This window comes from Astyanax mexicanus, chromosome 11 (genome assembly GCF_023375975.1).
Source record: "Astyanax mexicanus isolate ESR-SI-001 chromosome 11, AstMex3_surface, whole genome shotgun sequence".
NCBI lineage: Eukaryota > Metazoa > Chordata > Actinopteri > Characiformes > Acestrorhamphidae > Astyanax > Astyanax mexicanus.
In genome coordinates, this window is record NC_064418.1 from 47,592,114 (window position 1) to 47,606,964 (window position 14,851).

General features: G+C 36.3%; 2 protein-coding genes across 2 annotated transcripts in view; one reads left to right on the plus strand and one right to left on the minus strand.

Moving 5' to 3' along the window:
- Nucleotides 1-2,502, minus strand: part of LOC107197194 (heat shock 70 kDa protein 12A-like) — an 83,520-nt gene extending 81,018 nt beyond the window's left edge. The window contains exons 1-4 of the mRNA XM_049484713.1: nt 2,455-2,502; nt 2,132-2,176; nt 204-236; nt 90-131 (exon numbers count right to left, since the gene is read on the minus strand). The gene's annotated coding sequence lies outside the window, so the exon portion shown is untranslated. The remainder of the gene's footprint in view (nt 1-89; nt 132-203; nt 237-2,131; nt 2,177-2,454) is intronic.
- glb1l (galactosidase, beta 1-like) overlaps nt 1-14,851 on the plus strand; it is a 131,447-nt gene that overhangs the window by 68,336 nt on the left and 48,260 nt on the right. The window lies entirely within an intron of this gene.

Genomic DNA, 14,851 nt, shown 5'->3' on the forward strand with positions numbered 1-14,851 from the left:
GGATCATAATTACACAACACTATATTAATACATTGCAATATAACAAAGCTTAGAACAGTTTGCTTATTATTCACTGTAATTGTACTTACCTTAATTTGTTCATTTCAGATTTGAGGATTTCTTTCTGGCACCTGAGTGTAAAAAAATGCCTCAGATGTCAGTTATCACCCAATAACATTTTCTTATGAATAGAACCATCTTACCTAAATGCTTCAAGAAGTTCCTCGATCTCTAATCTGACAAAATAGAAATAGAGTGTTTTTAATGGAAGAGAGCAAACAAAGATGATTATTTAGATCTATCCATCCATCTACGTCATTCACAGCAACGACTCTGACTACAAAATCTTCAACTATGTGTAAATACTTTTGTACTGAATGTCTACTATGACAGTATTACAGATTTACAATCCCATTATTTATAAAGTTAACATTTATTTAACAAGTAGAAATGTTGCTTATTTATACTTTACTAGAGTAAGTATTTATCAGACAACTTTGTACTTCAATTTATTACATTTTCACACAATTATCTGAATTTTCTATTTTTTACATTTTAAAAATAGCCTCGTTACTCCTATTTCATTTCAGCTCATTTTCATTCCGGCTTCTATACATTTTCGGTTCAATAAAACCCCCATTCAGATAAATCTCATTAGAGTAAATCTGATTGTGATTGGATGTAGAGAAGTATAAACATATACCATTTTGATTTTGTTCTTAATGGCTTTATTGTTTCCCATTACCTTATTTTTACTTTTATACTTTAAGTAGTTTTGAAACCAGTACTTTTACAAGGAGTTTTAAAGAGTAAAAAGTTTGAGTTCATTCTTTAACTTCTACTGAAGTATTTTTAACCCTAGTATCTATACTTCCACCTGCAGAGTAATGAATGGAGATACTTGATCTCTTCATAGGAAAAACACACACACACACACACACACACACAAGAATTAACATTTTTAAAACTAATTACTGAATTGCTGCAATCAAGGCACAGTTGTATTTGGTTTTTGGTACCCCATACATAAATGCCTCCTTTAAATGTAATACTCCTGAGATCGTTTTTAAACAATGATGTGAGAAAAACGTGTCACGATGAAAAGTTAAAGCTCCAGTACACTGATTTAATGTCACCCAATCTCTGAAGAGAAAAAACGTGTGAATAAATTTGATTTGATTTAATTTAAATTGGTGCAGATATACAGTATAATGCAGAAATGGATGTATATTAATAAAGCGAATGACGTTGAGCAAACAAGACATACCTTGGGTTTAAGTATAAGTGTAGAGAAATGTAGAAAATGCAGCTTTCTCTGCTTTAAAGGCACTTAATAAAGCAAGTGATGATATGATGAGTATAATACACTCATGTTGGATATACATAATTATTGATTTAGGCTCCATAGGGGGCTAACAGATTTTAACAGGTAAACTCAGTAAAGGACTGTTTATTAGCTGATCAGTTGGATTTGGTGAAAAACACACAATTTTAGGGCAGAGACCAGGGTTACGAAACTGCTTTAAACTACCAACAAAAAGTACTGTACTAAATTCTGGCTATCCTCTACATCCAGCTTGTAGCAAAATAGTTATCTAAATGAATTTCTGTTAATTATAGCTTACGGTAAGTCCTGCAATCCTAAAGTAATAAACACAATTTGAAAATGTATTAATTATTGGCTGATTAGGTACAGATCAGAGCAGGCTGAACATTATGTATATATTTTTTTCTCAACCCTTGAATTTTCTTAAGAAACAATGTTATCACAGTTTACATGGTTAGAAACCGTTACCTCTTTTTCCTTTTTTTTTTTTTTTTAGGAAAATCGCTGTATATCCATATTAGTTTTAACGTCAGCTGCACCCCGCTCCTAAAACTCACAGCTAACTAACTCACCTCCGCAAAACCAGCAAGCTGATTGGCTGTTTCTCCTGAAAGGCGGGACTTTATCCTTGAACCGACAACGTGATTGGCGTTAAGATATAGATAGTTCTTCCCGGTACTGACAGGAAATAAACAACTGGAACCACTGTCCCTGAAGCTAATTTTATTACACGTGTTAAACTGTTACAGATTAAATTTTAAGAATATGAATATATGTACTGTATATTTGTAAATCAGTCATTACCTGTCTGAGTAGAGGTTTGGTTGATTGGTTTGTTGATGTGCCATCCTGAAATCCAAAAGTTTACATTGAGAACTATTTAAAGGTGCAAACAAATGATTTCACAAGAAAAAAACATGTTTTAACTGAAGTATTTCACTAAAAATACTAGACATTTATCTGTTGTATTCTGCCTGTAAATGATCTCTTTTGTCTATCTCAGCATTTCCTTAATTTTACATGATTCTATTGTCACTTCTATTGTCAGTGGAGCAGCATGGAAAAGTTTTACATAGATTTAAATGAAATCCTAATAAATAAATGAAATATACTCTAAAAAGCCTTACCTTCAGAGAGGTGAAAGAAGTCAGAATCTAGAGCATGTAGTGTAGAAATGAAACTAAATATGCTGCTTTTATACTCCCAGATTGTCTGTGGGCTGGACTGAGAGAAGTGAAAGTAAACTCTGATCTTATAAAGTCTAAAGAATCTGTTTCTTTCTGCTCACATCAGGAGTGTTTCTGCACTGCTGGAGAAATGGCTGACTCCAGAGTTTTCATTGCTATAGATTTAGGTACAGCATTCTCTGGATACTGCTTTAAAATAGCAGGATCAACACAGATTCGGCAGCCTGTGTGGGGGGAAGAGCACTCTCTTAAAACCTGCAAAACTCCTACAAGCATTTTATTTGATGAAAGTGAAAAGTTCTTAAAGTTTGGTTACGATGCTGTAATCACTTACTCCAAGCAGATCCGGACCAGAGAGGCAAAGAAGCTCTACCTGTTTGACAACTTTAAAATGGAGCTGTTTGGAAAGGTATGATATATTTTGTATGTACCTGTTATTGAATTTGTCTAAAAATGTATAAATGGGCTCAACAGTTTACTTTAGCAGGTGAATAAACTATATATTTATTTCTCAGGTGCTGCACAGAAACATCATGCTAACTGCCAAAAATGGAAAACAAATGAGAGCTATGAAAGTTTTCTCTGAGAGCTTGAGGTTCATTAAAGATCATGCCCTGGAGACGATTGGAAAGCACACCTCTGGAGTGAAGTACTCAGCTTCTGATGCTACGTGGATTTTGACGGTTCCAGCCATTTGGAGCGAAGCAGCTAAACAGTTCATGAGAGAAGCAGCTACAGAGGTGAGATGTTACCCAAGTGTTAAGTATTACCCAATTCTCATTATAAGCTATACTTTTATGAAAATGTATAATTGGAGAAATATCCATTGTTTATCCTCAGAATAAGAAGTATACTCTGTGTAATTTGTAGGCGGGTCTGGTGACGGAATATGAGCCTGATAGACTGATCGTGGCTCTGGAATCTGAAGCTGCATCTGTGTGGTGCAGACAGCTACCACGTGATGGCTATGTGGAAAGAGATCTTAGAGGATCAGAGAGAATAGAAGACATTCCAGGAACACAGTACATGGTTGTGGACTGTGGAGGTATGGAGATCCTAGTCTGTTTGTGATGCTTTTCATTATTTTTATTGTACAAACATATTCAGATTTGTTTTGCTAAGTGCATTTCCAATCATGTCTCTGCAATGCAAACAGTTAGTGGAAAAAAATAAAGAGACTGGGCAATTTGTATTATATATTATATATACTGTAGTATATATCACATCATAATCATTTTTCGTTTATTGGGATGGAATGTTGTAAAGGGGCTCGAACTCTTTTATTTATTGCTTGAAACCAGGGTTCTCTCCAAACAAACAATGAGTCTGATTATGGCGCTTTATAAAGAACAAAAACAACAGTTTTTTTTAAATAAATATCAGCATTAGATTGTCTAAATTTAATTATATTAGTGGTGTCATTCACTTAAAAATGAATAAAAATCATGATTAATTTTTTAATGCTGGAATTTCACAGTATTATTAGTATTGTGAGGGGACAGTAATAATAGTGTAGTGTGGTGTAGGTCTGACAGACTAGAGCTTTTTTACTGTATTATAATATTGCATAATGGCACATGGGAAACGGCATGCACGAGAGAACAAGCAAGAGACAGACGGAAGTGAGAGAGAGAAAGAGAGAGAGAGAGAAATGTGCATAAGAGAGCAAACAAGAGACAGACGGCCTGAGTGAGAGAGAGTGAGAAGGAGAGACAGTACGAGCGAATTCTGCATTTCTGCATGCGCTTTCTGTTTGTGTGCTGCAGCCTGCAGTCTCTGGTGCACTGTTTCCAAGTCAGACTGCCCATGTACTGTTGATTCTGTGTGTGTTTGCGCGAACTGTAACCCCGTACCGTGACGGTTCATAAAGAATACATGCACTGTTACTCCATTAACATTCAATTATGTGAGTGAGTTTAGCTCATGTGTCTCGTTCCAGAGATTATTTTATAATTTGACTTATGTTTTGATAGGTGGAACTATTGACATCACAGTGCATGAGGTGGTGGAGTGGGGTCGTCTAAAGGAGCTGCACAAGGTATCAGGAAATGACATGGGTGGTCAGACAGTGGACAAGAACTTCAAGATGTTCCTCAGAGAGCTGTTCTCTGAAAAAGTGTTTGATGAGTTTGAGGAGAATCACCCCAATGAGCTGCAGAGGTTAATGTATGACTTTTCAATCTGTAAAAGTTACGAGAGCGATGTGTTGGTGCAGTGTCCGTATAATTTACAACACATAGCCAGCAGATATCAGAATATAGAAGACTACTTTGAGGAAGACGATGATGCTGACTGGGAGAGTGGACAGATCCTACTGTCAGGGGGAAAGCTGAAATCCCTACATGATGATAGTCTCAGAAGCATAGAGAACCTGATTAAAGACATACTGAAAAAAAACAACCTGAACATCGATTACCTCTTCTTAGTTGGAGGCTTTGCTCTGAGTCCGTATGTGAACAGATTAGTCAGAGAGAAGTTTGGGGGTCAGTGTAAGGTGGTCTGTCCTGCTGATGCTCAGATGGCTGTTCTGTATGGAGCTGTTACTTTTGGAACGATGCCAAATGTTGTGCTCTCACGAATCAGTCGGTTCACTTACGGAATTAGAACTGTACACTTATTTGATGAGACCAAACACAAGGGCAAGCACAAACATGTGACAAAGAATGGAAAGGTGTACTGTGATGTTTGCTTTAAAAGCCTGGTGAAGAAGGACGAATCTGTCCGTTTTAATGAAGTCAGAGAACATAACTTTATTACACATGTGAAAGACCAAAAATCAATAGGGTTTGGATTTTACAGCACTGAGAGCAAAACCCCTGAGTTCATAGATGAGCCAGGGATGAAGAAGATTGGGTCTTTAAGAGTCTCAATGCCAGTGATCAAAGAGGGCAGTTCTCGTTCAGTAAATCTTAAAGTGAAGTTTGGTTTCACTGAGATGCAGGCGACTGCCACAGATATTGAGTCTGGTGAGAGCGGTTCAGCAAAACTGGACTTTATAACAAAATGATGTGTTTGAGGTACTGTATTTAAGTACAGTAGTAAAGTAAAAATAATACTCCAGTAGATACAAATACAGAATTTTAATACTTAAGTACAGGAGAGAAGTAAAAATAATAATCCAGTAGACACAGATACAGCATTTTAGTACTTAAGTACAGTAGTGAAGTAGTGAGATTGAAAAAGTAGAATAAGTCTCAGCCAGTCTTCTATTACTTTAAGTATACTTCCCCATAAGTGGTAAGTTACTGTGCATTCCCAAATCATATGTACCATGATGTATCAATCAAATGTACCAGTCTCTGTATGGCATTTCCAAAATACATCACTGTAAACATTACCTGTTCTACAAACCAATTCTCTAACTTCTAAAATGTTACTGCCTACAACGAATTCTTCCCCATGCAGCATCGTCATTATTGAAATGTATTATTTTGATATTCTCATACATGTTGTTGTTTAATTGATTAAACATCCCATCACTCCCTCATGCGGTCACATGAAACTGCACATGGCACTACCAGGAAGTCCATCACCTGAGTAAGGATTTCACCTGTACACCTCACTATAAATACACCCTCACTCCACACAACTCGCAGAGTATTGTTTGGTTTACCCACTTTACAAATAGTTATTCTGTGCCTGTGTTTGCCTTTCCGTTACTTTCCGTTGTGTTTTTGTGTATTTATGACTCTGATTTTTGCCTACCTTTTGCTACTGAATCTCTGTGTATGAACCATGTGTATGGTGTGTTTATCCTCTCTGGCTGCTGTTTACCGGTTTTGTCCCTGCTTGTTTTGACTTCCCCTTGTACATCAACTTTTTTCAGTAAAGTTTTTGAACTGCATCTGCGTGTGTCCTGCGTGAGTTCTTTCCAGCCATGACAGTGTGCTTCATATTGGATATTAAAATAATCTGTTACTGGTTAATATATTCATCAATACATTTTCCTGAACACAACAATAACAACAAACCTAAACTGATAAGTATTCAGACCTATAGAGCAAATTAACCAAGACTGTGACTTGTTATTCTAAGAACAAACAGAAAATATTACTTTGTCTTGGCCCACTTCCTTAAACCATATCACCAAACAACCAAACTCAGCACACTTGTGGTGTGGTGTGTTGTGTTGGTCAGGAAGTTGGAGATACAATTACACAACGATGTATGAATACAAAAACCCTCATATTAGAGAGACGAGAGACTCGTAGCTTTATAAAGGGAAATGGATGAGTTAGCAGCTCATATGTGGAGCATCTTTTGCTGGAGTGGAGAGTAAACAGCTGCTCTGAAGTTCATGCTCAGGTCCAGGAGGTGAAAAAAGGCCAGGTGGTTTGCTTTTGCTGTTTTTTTTTTTTTTGCTGCTTTTGCTGTTTTTGCAGCTATAGCTGCACAGCTGCACCAAGAGATGTGTTGTGGGTACGAGAGAGAAGCACGTAGCGCTAATGCTAATGCGTAAAAGCAAAAATATGCATGAATTCCGCTTTGACTGTTCATATGTCGCATGTCCATGGATCGGATACATATCTGATTTAGGACCACATAAGAAAGCGACATTCATTAAAATTTTTTTTTGATTTGGCACGTTCACACAGCCATGAACAAATCAGTGCAATGCATCATAAAGAGGTTTAAATTATCTGTATACCCTGGTGTGAGCTGGTCTGGTCTGGGACAGTTTTATTAGAATTGTGGAAGACTAAATTATCACCTTAATTCCTGTAACATTATCTAAGCTGGTCTGAACTGGATTTGAGAATTAAACTGGAGATGTTATCTGTTAGCTCCGTTAGTGCCTCCAGCACTTCAAGCTGCTGCTTTACAACATTTTATTTTCCTGAAAGTCTGGTTCTCATTTGTATCTTCATAACAGATCATTCTTCAGATTGTTTTCATTTTAAATGTTGTTTCTTTCACTTTGTCTCTCTCTTTCTCACGCACACACTCACTCTATATTTAAAAAGGTCATAAAACTCCAGTGTTCTGTGAAGTGCTGGCATGTTCTGTAAATCTAAAACCAGTTTTTAACCATTCAGGAAACTCAGATGTGTTTATTTAGTATACAGCTGACAGGCCAGTTCACCCTAGCATGCCGTCTGAACCTGTGCAGAACTGTTCACTGTTTTTAATCCTTATTAATTCATTTTAATCCTTATTACCCTGATTTTTCAGATCATTTTAGATGGGTTGAATTTAGACCAGAAATCACAGGATAAGTATTGTTTTTGTGCTTGTAAAAATGATATTTATGTATTTTCTGTAAATGAACAATGAAGATTTTATGGCAAAAACATACAACAAAATGACCAACTTTTAGACGGGAAATTATTAATGTATTCTTAATCTGCTTTCTTAATAATAACAAATACAAACAAATCTATGAAATATTCAAAATATTGTGAGTATTCACTTTTTGTTAGACTTTTTGTTACACTACACTCAAATACATTCAAATACCGATTCTGGGTTGTTGATGTTCACTGAACTAATAACATTAATATGTGTTTACATTGTGTAAACATATTATTTGAAGACAGTTTAAATGAAACCTGGACACTAAGTTAAAAATATAATCACTTTGTGAAGTACTGTAAATTCCTCCTGGATTGTATTCAGAGTTTATTAGTGAATTTGCTGATTTTCTAGCAGCAGTATTTCTTGCCGCCGATAAGGTCGTCATTGTAGGAGACTTTAATATTCATTTTGAGAAGAATCAGGACCCAATGAAAATTGTTTTTAAATCAGTTTTAGATGCTCTAGTGTTTAAAAACCAGGGTTATTCCACCAAATAATGAGGTCTGAAAGCTCAGCATCTTTTTTGGTATTTCAGCCATTTCTCGTTTTCCAGGATTCGGGGCGGAACTCACGCACACCCACATGCCCTTCGATTATTTTAAAGTTTTATTAAGCTTTGGGATATAATGCAATGATGGAAACATTTCATGCATAAATCATACACAAACAACATGATTAGATTTATTTTTGTGAATTGTCATAAACATAACATCTCTTGAATACACGGACATTTTCTTCTGTTTATACCAAAGATATTATAATTCATCTGTACTAATAACAAAAACTAAGTAGATCACAGCCAAAATCATTTTGTCACCTAAACGGTTACTTTACTTGAAAAAGAAAACAAAGAAAGAAAACAATGTTGGACTGTTTCTGTTGGTCCATTCCTCACACTGCAAAAAATCAATTGCCAAAAATATATGTAACTTGAATGGCTTAAATTTGGACATGACCAGTGATTTTTGTTGCTGTTTATTAAGTCAAACTAACTATTAATGATTCATAAAATAAGCGAAATTATACTACACAGATATATTACAGATTTATTGATTCCAATTATTATTATTTTTTTTTGCAGTGCAAGAAATTAAATACAAGCAGTAGTACATATGTCTATATTGTCATTTACAAATCCGCCTGACAGTTTATACATTTACATAATAAGTACAGTTCTGTTGTAAAGTTTCACATAAGCAATGCTAAACTCATGCTCACCCAGTTTGATTATTAGAAATAATCTGTGGTGCATCCAGACTACAATATGTAAAGCAAAGGCTGCACATTTCTGGATCACACTAATTACTCTAACATGAAGTCCAGTGGGAGTGAAACAGTCTTGCCAGAATAAAGATCTGTGACAGTCGCCTGCATCTCAGGGCAACCAAACTTGACTTTAAGTTTCAGTGAATGAGGACTGGAGCTATTGATATTTGGCACTGTGTAAGATCCAATTTTTTTTTTACACTGCTTAAACTGAACACTTCCACTGTCATTGTAGTACAAATGGAACTGGCTAAGTTTTTGGTCTTTCTCAAGTGGACAAAAGTCATGGTCTTTGAAATCGCTGAAATGGACGTCTGTGTTCTTTTTCACTTGGCAAAGAAGGAAAATATCATCGTACTCATCATCACACTCTGTCACATTTTTGCGATTGCCCTTGTGTTCCGTTTGATCAAACACTTGCGCAATTGCAATTTCATAAGTGAACCGACTGATCCGTGAGAGCACAACATTTGGCATCATTCCAAATGTAATGGCTCCTTTGAGAACAGCCATCTGAGCATCAACAGGACAGAGCACTGTACACCTCCCCTCAAACTTCTCTCTGACTAATCTGTTCACATACGGACTCAGAGCAAAGCCTCCAACTAAGAAGATGTAGCTGATGTTCAGGTTTCGGGCTATTAGTGTTTTTATAATCAGGCCTTTTAGGCTTCTGAGACTATCATCATGTAGGGATTTCAGCTTTTCACTTATCCCAAAGATTCTCTTTTGTTTCATCTCAGCACTTTCGCTACTGCAGGCTCCTTTGTCTTCAACTTTACTGAGTAGCTCTTGTAAACGATAAAAACATTCCTCTTCTCCACTGTAGTCATACATTAACCTCTGCAGCTCACTGGGGTGTTTTTCCTCAAACTCATCAAACACTTTTTGGGGAAATTGCATCCTCAGGAACGATCTGAAGTTCTTGTACACTGTCTGACCACCCATGTATTTTTTAGTTTCCAAGTTCAGCTCCTTTAGACGACCGCCTTCCACCACCTCATGCACTGTGATGTTGGCTACACCTAAAAAGAAACAGAAATAAATGTCAAATTCTTATGAAAGGACAATTCACTCACTCTTAACGGTCATAAAATAACAATATTTTGGGAGAGGGAACATGGCAGATACCCCACCTCCTCGTAATCTTACATTCTTAATAACACTGCAGTCTCTCATTAACCCCAAAAACTATAATTACAAAAGATCTTATAGTATATTGTTTTATTTTCAATTAAATACATAGTATCAGTATTTTAGCTGAAAAACTATTTTGCATGATCAACACACCTCCACAGTCCACCACCATGTACTGTGTTCCTAGAGCCACTTCTATTTTCTCCGCTCCCCCAAGATCTTCTTCCATAAAATCTTCATTTAGTAGCTCGCTACACCACACAGATGCAGCTACAGCTTCCAGAGCTATGATTAGTTTTTGAGGCTCTGATTTCTTCACCAGACCTGCCTAAATATAAAATATTCAAGAATAATCTTTTTTCCATTTTACAGATAATCCTTTACCTTCTTCATATGTTTATCAACAGAATTTATCTCACCTCTGTAGCTGCTTCTCTCATGAACTGTTTAGCTGCTGCGCTCCAAATAGCTGGAACCGTCAAAATCCACGTAGCATCAGAAGCTGAGTACTTCACTCCAGCAGTGTGCTTTCCAATCATATCCAGGGCGTGATCTTTCATAAACCTCAAGCTCTCAGAGAACACTTTCATAGCTCTCATTTGTTTCCCATTTCTAGCAGTTAGCATAAAATCTCTGTTCAGTTCCTGAGAAAAAAATCTGTAACTTATTCACTCAATTATAAATCAGCAATCAGTAAATGAAAATGTATAAATCATACCTTTCCATGCAGCTCTGTTTTGAAGTTTTCAAAGAGGTAGAACTTCTTTGCCTCGTCTTTCTGGGTCTGCCTGGTGTACGTTATTCCGGCACCATAACCGAACTCTAAGAACTCTTTATTTTCATCAAATAAAATGCAGGTTGGTGTTTTGGGTGTGTTGAACCCATACTCCTCTCCCCACATAGGTTGCCAGACCTCTTCTGATCTTGCAATCCTAAAGTAGTATCCAGAAAATTCTGTGCCCAAATCTATGGCGATGAAGACTGTTGGGTCGGTAGATTTCTCATTAACTTCTTCAGCATCACAGGGCTGATTCTGGTAAAATCACAGTCAGGAGTGAGGAGAAAGAAACAGAACGGAATTTAAAACAATGGTTACTCTCACTTCGCTTAGGCTAGCCAACAATAATTATTGTTATACTCTTCTGCCAATCCCAGTTCTTGTCACCAAATTTATGGATATGCCACAAAATAATGTTTTAGGTGGTTTAAATAGAAAGTTTGAGAACCCCATATTTCTACATTGTAGAACCCATAGATTTTTATTCAGAGTAATGCTAGGAGAGTTCCTGCTCCTGAGAGCAATTTTGTAATGATCATTATGCAATTATGGCCATTGGTAACCCCACACATCTACTAGATGTACTACTTATCCCAGAACACTCATACAGTAAGTAAACTAAGTAAAATCTATCAACTTCATTTAGTTTATCCACATTATCTCTACTGTTTTTTTTTTTGTTCTGTTATTTGTTTATTTGTTATTTGTTTGTACTGAGCGGGTCGACCCAAGTTGGATGGGTTCCTCTGAGTATTGGTTCCTCCTCTTAATGTAAGGGAGTTTTTTTGCCACTGTTATCACCAAAATAATTGGCATCTCTGTGGTGCTGCTCATAAGAGGCGTGGACCTGTTTTTTTCTCTGTAAAGCGGCTTTGTGACAACTTCTGTTGTAAAAAGTGCTATATAAATAACATTGAATTGAATAAACATTCTTAACTTCTTGGGTTTTTTTAATGGGCACAGTGTAATTTGTTATTTTGCTATATTGTGATTTTACTCCATAGCTTTATGTAAATAAAAAATAGCATTAAAGATGTAGGCCATCATTACAGACCATTTTCTTGACCCCGACCTGACAGATCCCAAGAAAAGAGGTGGGAAATCTCAACCTTTGTATTCTCTGTCCGAGCCGGAGTTGACCCGATGCCCAATCTGAAGTCGGGATAGATATCCCCTTGGGGATATCGATCCCTGAGGGGAAATTCTAGTTTTTTGTTTTGTTTTGTTTTTTTTAGGTTATTTTAGGCTCAGACAGAAAATCTAACTTTACTGAGAATACAAAGCTCCATTCTTCCAGCTCCTTAAGGTGTGCAACAGTACAGATTTGATACTGTTGCATTCTTTAATATCAAATGTTCCACACATTTTCTACTAAGGGCAGGACTGTAAAAACGTTTTGAAGGAAGCACAAGTTGCTCTAACATCTAAATGTACTTTGCTGCATTAATGCTGCATCACAGAAGTGTACTGACACACCCCCCCATACCATGACAGAACCATATCTTCTAAAACTGTTTTGGAATACTGATTTATCTGACCACAATACAGGTTTCAACTGTGTGATGGTCCATCCTAGATGCCTCCAGAAAAGTTGACTCTGATTCTGGACATGGTGAACATAAATAAGGCTTGTGTTGTGTACAGTAGTAAAGTTGTAGTAAAGTGGTATTAGTGAATATAGTAACTCTGTATTGTAGTAGAGAAGTGGGCGGAGCTTCTTCTGGTCATGGTGAATATAAGGCTTGTGTTGTGTACAGTAGTTAATTTGTAAGTGGGATTACTGAATATAGTAACTCTGTATTGTAGAGATTGTTGGTGATAAAGGTGTAGAGTATCAGCTGTTGTTAAATAATGGTGTTTGATGTGTCTGAGGAATCGGAGATACGGGCTTAGGCTTGTGCTCTTGTAATAGAAGAATTGATGCATATTAACAAATTAAATATCATTAGCCAGCAATTAAATAAAAAATATACATAAAAAACATAAATTATTCATTTGAAATGTGTAATTTTAGAAAATAAATATACTCACAGTCTTAATGGGTGGAAAGGGGCCTTGCTTACTGTTGTTAAAGTCAAGCAGGAGAGGTGGATTATGCAAAGCCATCAAACAGCCAGTCTTGTAGCATTCCTCAACCATAGGGTGCAAAACCTCAGGAATATCCTGCAACTGTTTAAAACTATTTTAAATAAAAAAATTGTGGGATAAGAGACCACTATCTATGAGAGAAAAGCACTAAGGAGAGTGGTGAAGATAGCAGGAAAGATTATTGGGGCTATGCTGCCACCCATTGGAGATCTGGCAAAACAACACTGCCTGTTGAGAACAACCAGAATCATTAAAGACTGTCTCACGGACTGTTCTCTCCTCTGCTCTCAGGCAAAAAATATCATAGCATGACATGTAAATCCACAAGTTTCCATGACAGTTTTTATCCAACTGCCATTAGTCTACATGGGCTACATGTGCAGAACATCTGTCTTTGTCTTTGTAAATGACTGTATGTTTGTTTGTACAGTCTTGTCATGTTCTGATATTCTCGGCTTTGTCTTCATGTCATGCTTTAAAAATGTAATATTCAGGAATAATATTGTATAGAAGTTTCATATCCAGTGTGAACGTACCTCGTCAGTGTTGTAAAGGCCCATTTTTTCATGATAAATTGCCATTTGAAGATTTTGTATCGAAAAATCAAAGTATTGGGTTGCCTTTAAAGGAAATAAACAAAATGCATTTACTGTATGTAAGAATATGCAAGAATTTTGGTGAAATTAATCTACAGCACCTTACCTTTGTGTTACTGGAATCTACTTGGCTGCTTGGGGAGAGGTGCTTCAATGTGTTTACCACGTCCTGTATATAATCCTGTGACTGTTGCAAAACATCCTTGCAGAAAAAAAGTTTCAGAATTAAAAAAATACCATACTTTAATTCATTTAAAAGGAAACTTCTCACATCAATTTTTACATTGACTTCTTCATTACTACTTGCAGCCAGAGCTGTAAAGTAATGAAGTACAAATACTTTGTTACATTACTTAAGTAGAAATGTTGATTATCTATACTTTACTGTTATGGATTTTTTTTTTACTGTTTTTACTTATACTTCTCATATTTTCACACAATTATCTACTCCATACATTTTAAAAAATATCCTCGTTACTCTTATTTCATTTCAGCTCATTTTCATTCTCATCGTTCAATAAAACCCCTATCCAGATAAATCTCTCCATCCAGATAGAGTGAATCTGATTGTGATTGGATGTAGAGAAGCATAAACATATATCATTCTGACTCCCTATTGGTTTATACTGTGATCCATCACCCCCCCCCCCCCCCCCACACACACACACACACTCCACTCACATAGCAGACGTATGTAGCCTAGTATGAAGATGAGAACTCCAAACAAACGTCCAACTAATATATTTATTTATATATTTAATATATATATTTATCTAACTTTAATATATTTACATTCTACTAAAATACATTCATTTACAATGGGCATATACACAGCTGAAACAGGAAACAGCCTTGTGCATCCCAACACTATCAATATTAACATTTTAATATAACATTATAGTCATTATGGCTTTTAGAAAAATGTGTTTAGGGGAGGGGGGTAGTGCACTCTAAGCTTTATTTTGTTCCCCTTATATTACTTTTACTTTTATAGTTTAAGTAGGTTTGAAACCAGTACTGTTACACTTTTACTTGCTCGTCGTGTGTTAATGAGCTACTTGCACACCTTGATGGCATGAATGAGCAAGTGAGTATCCTCTGCTGAGAAGTGCAGAGGCGCCGTGCTGTTATAATATCAATGAGCCAAAGTCAGAGTGCACCTGGCTCTTAAAGGAAA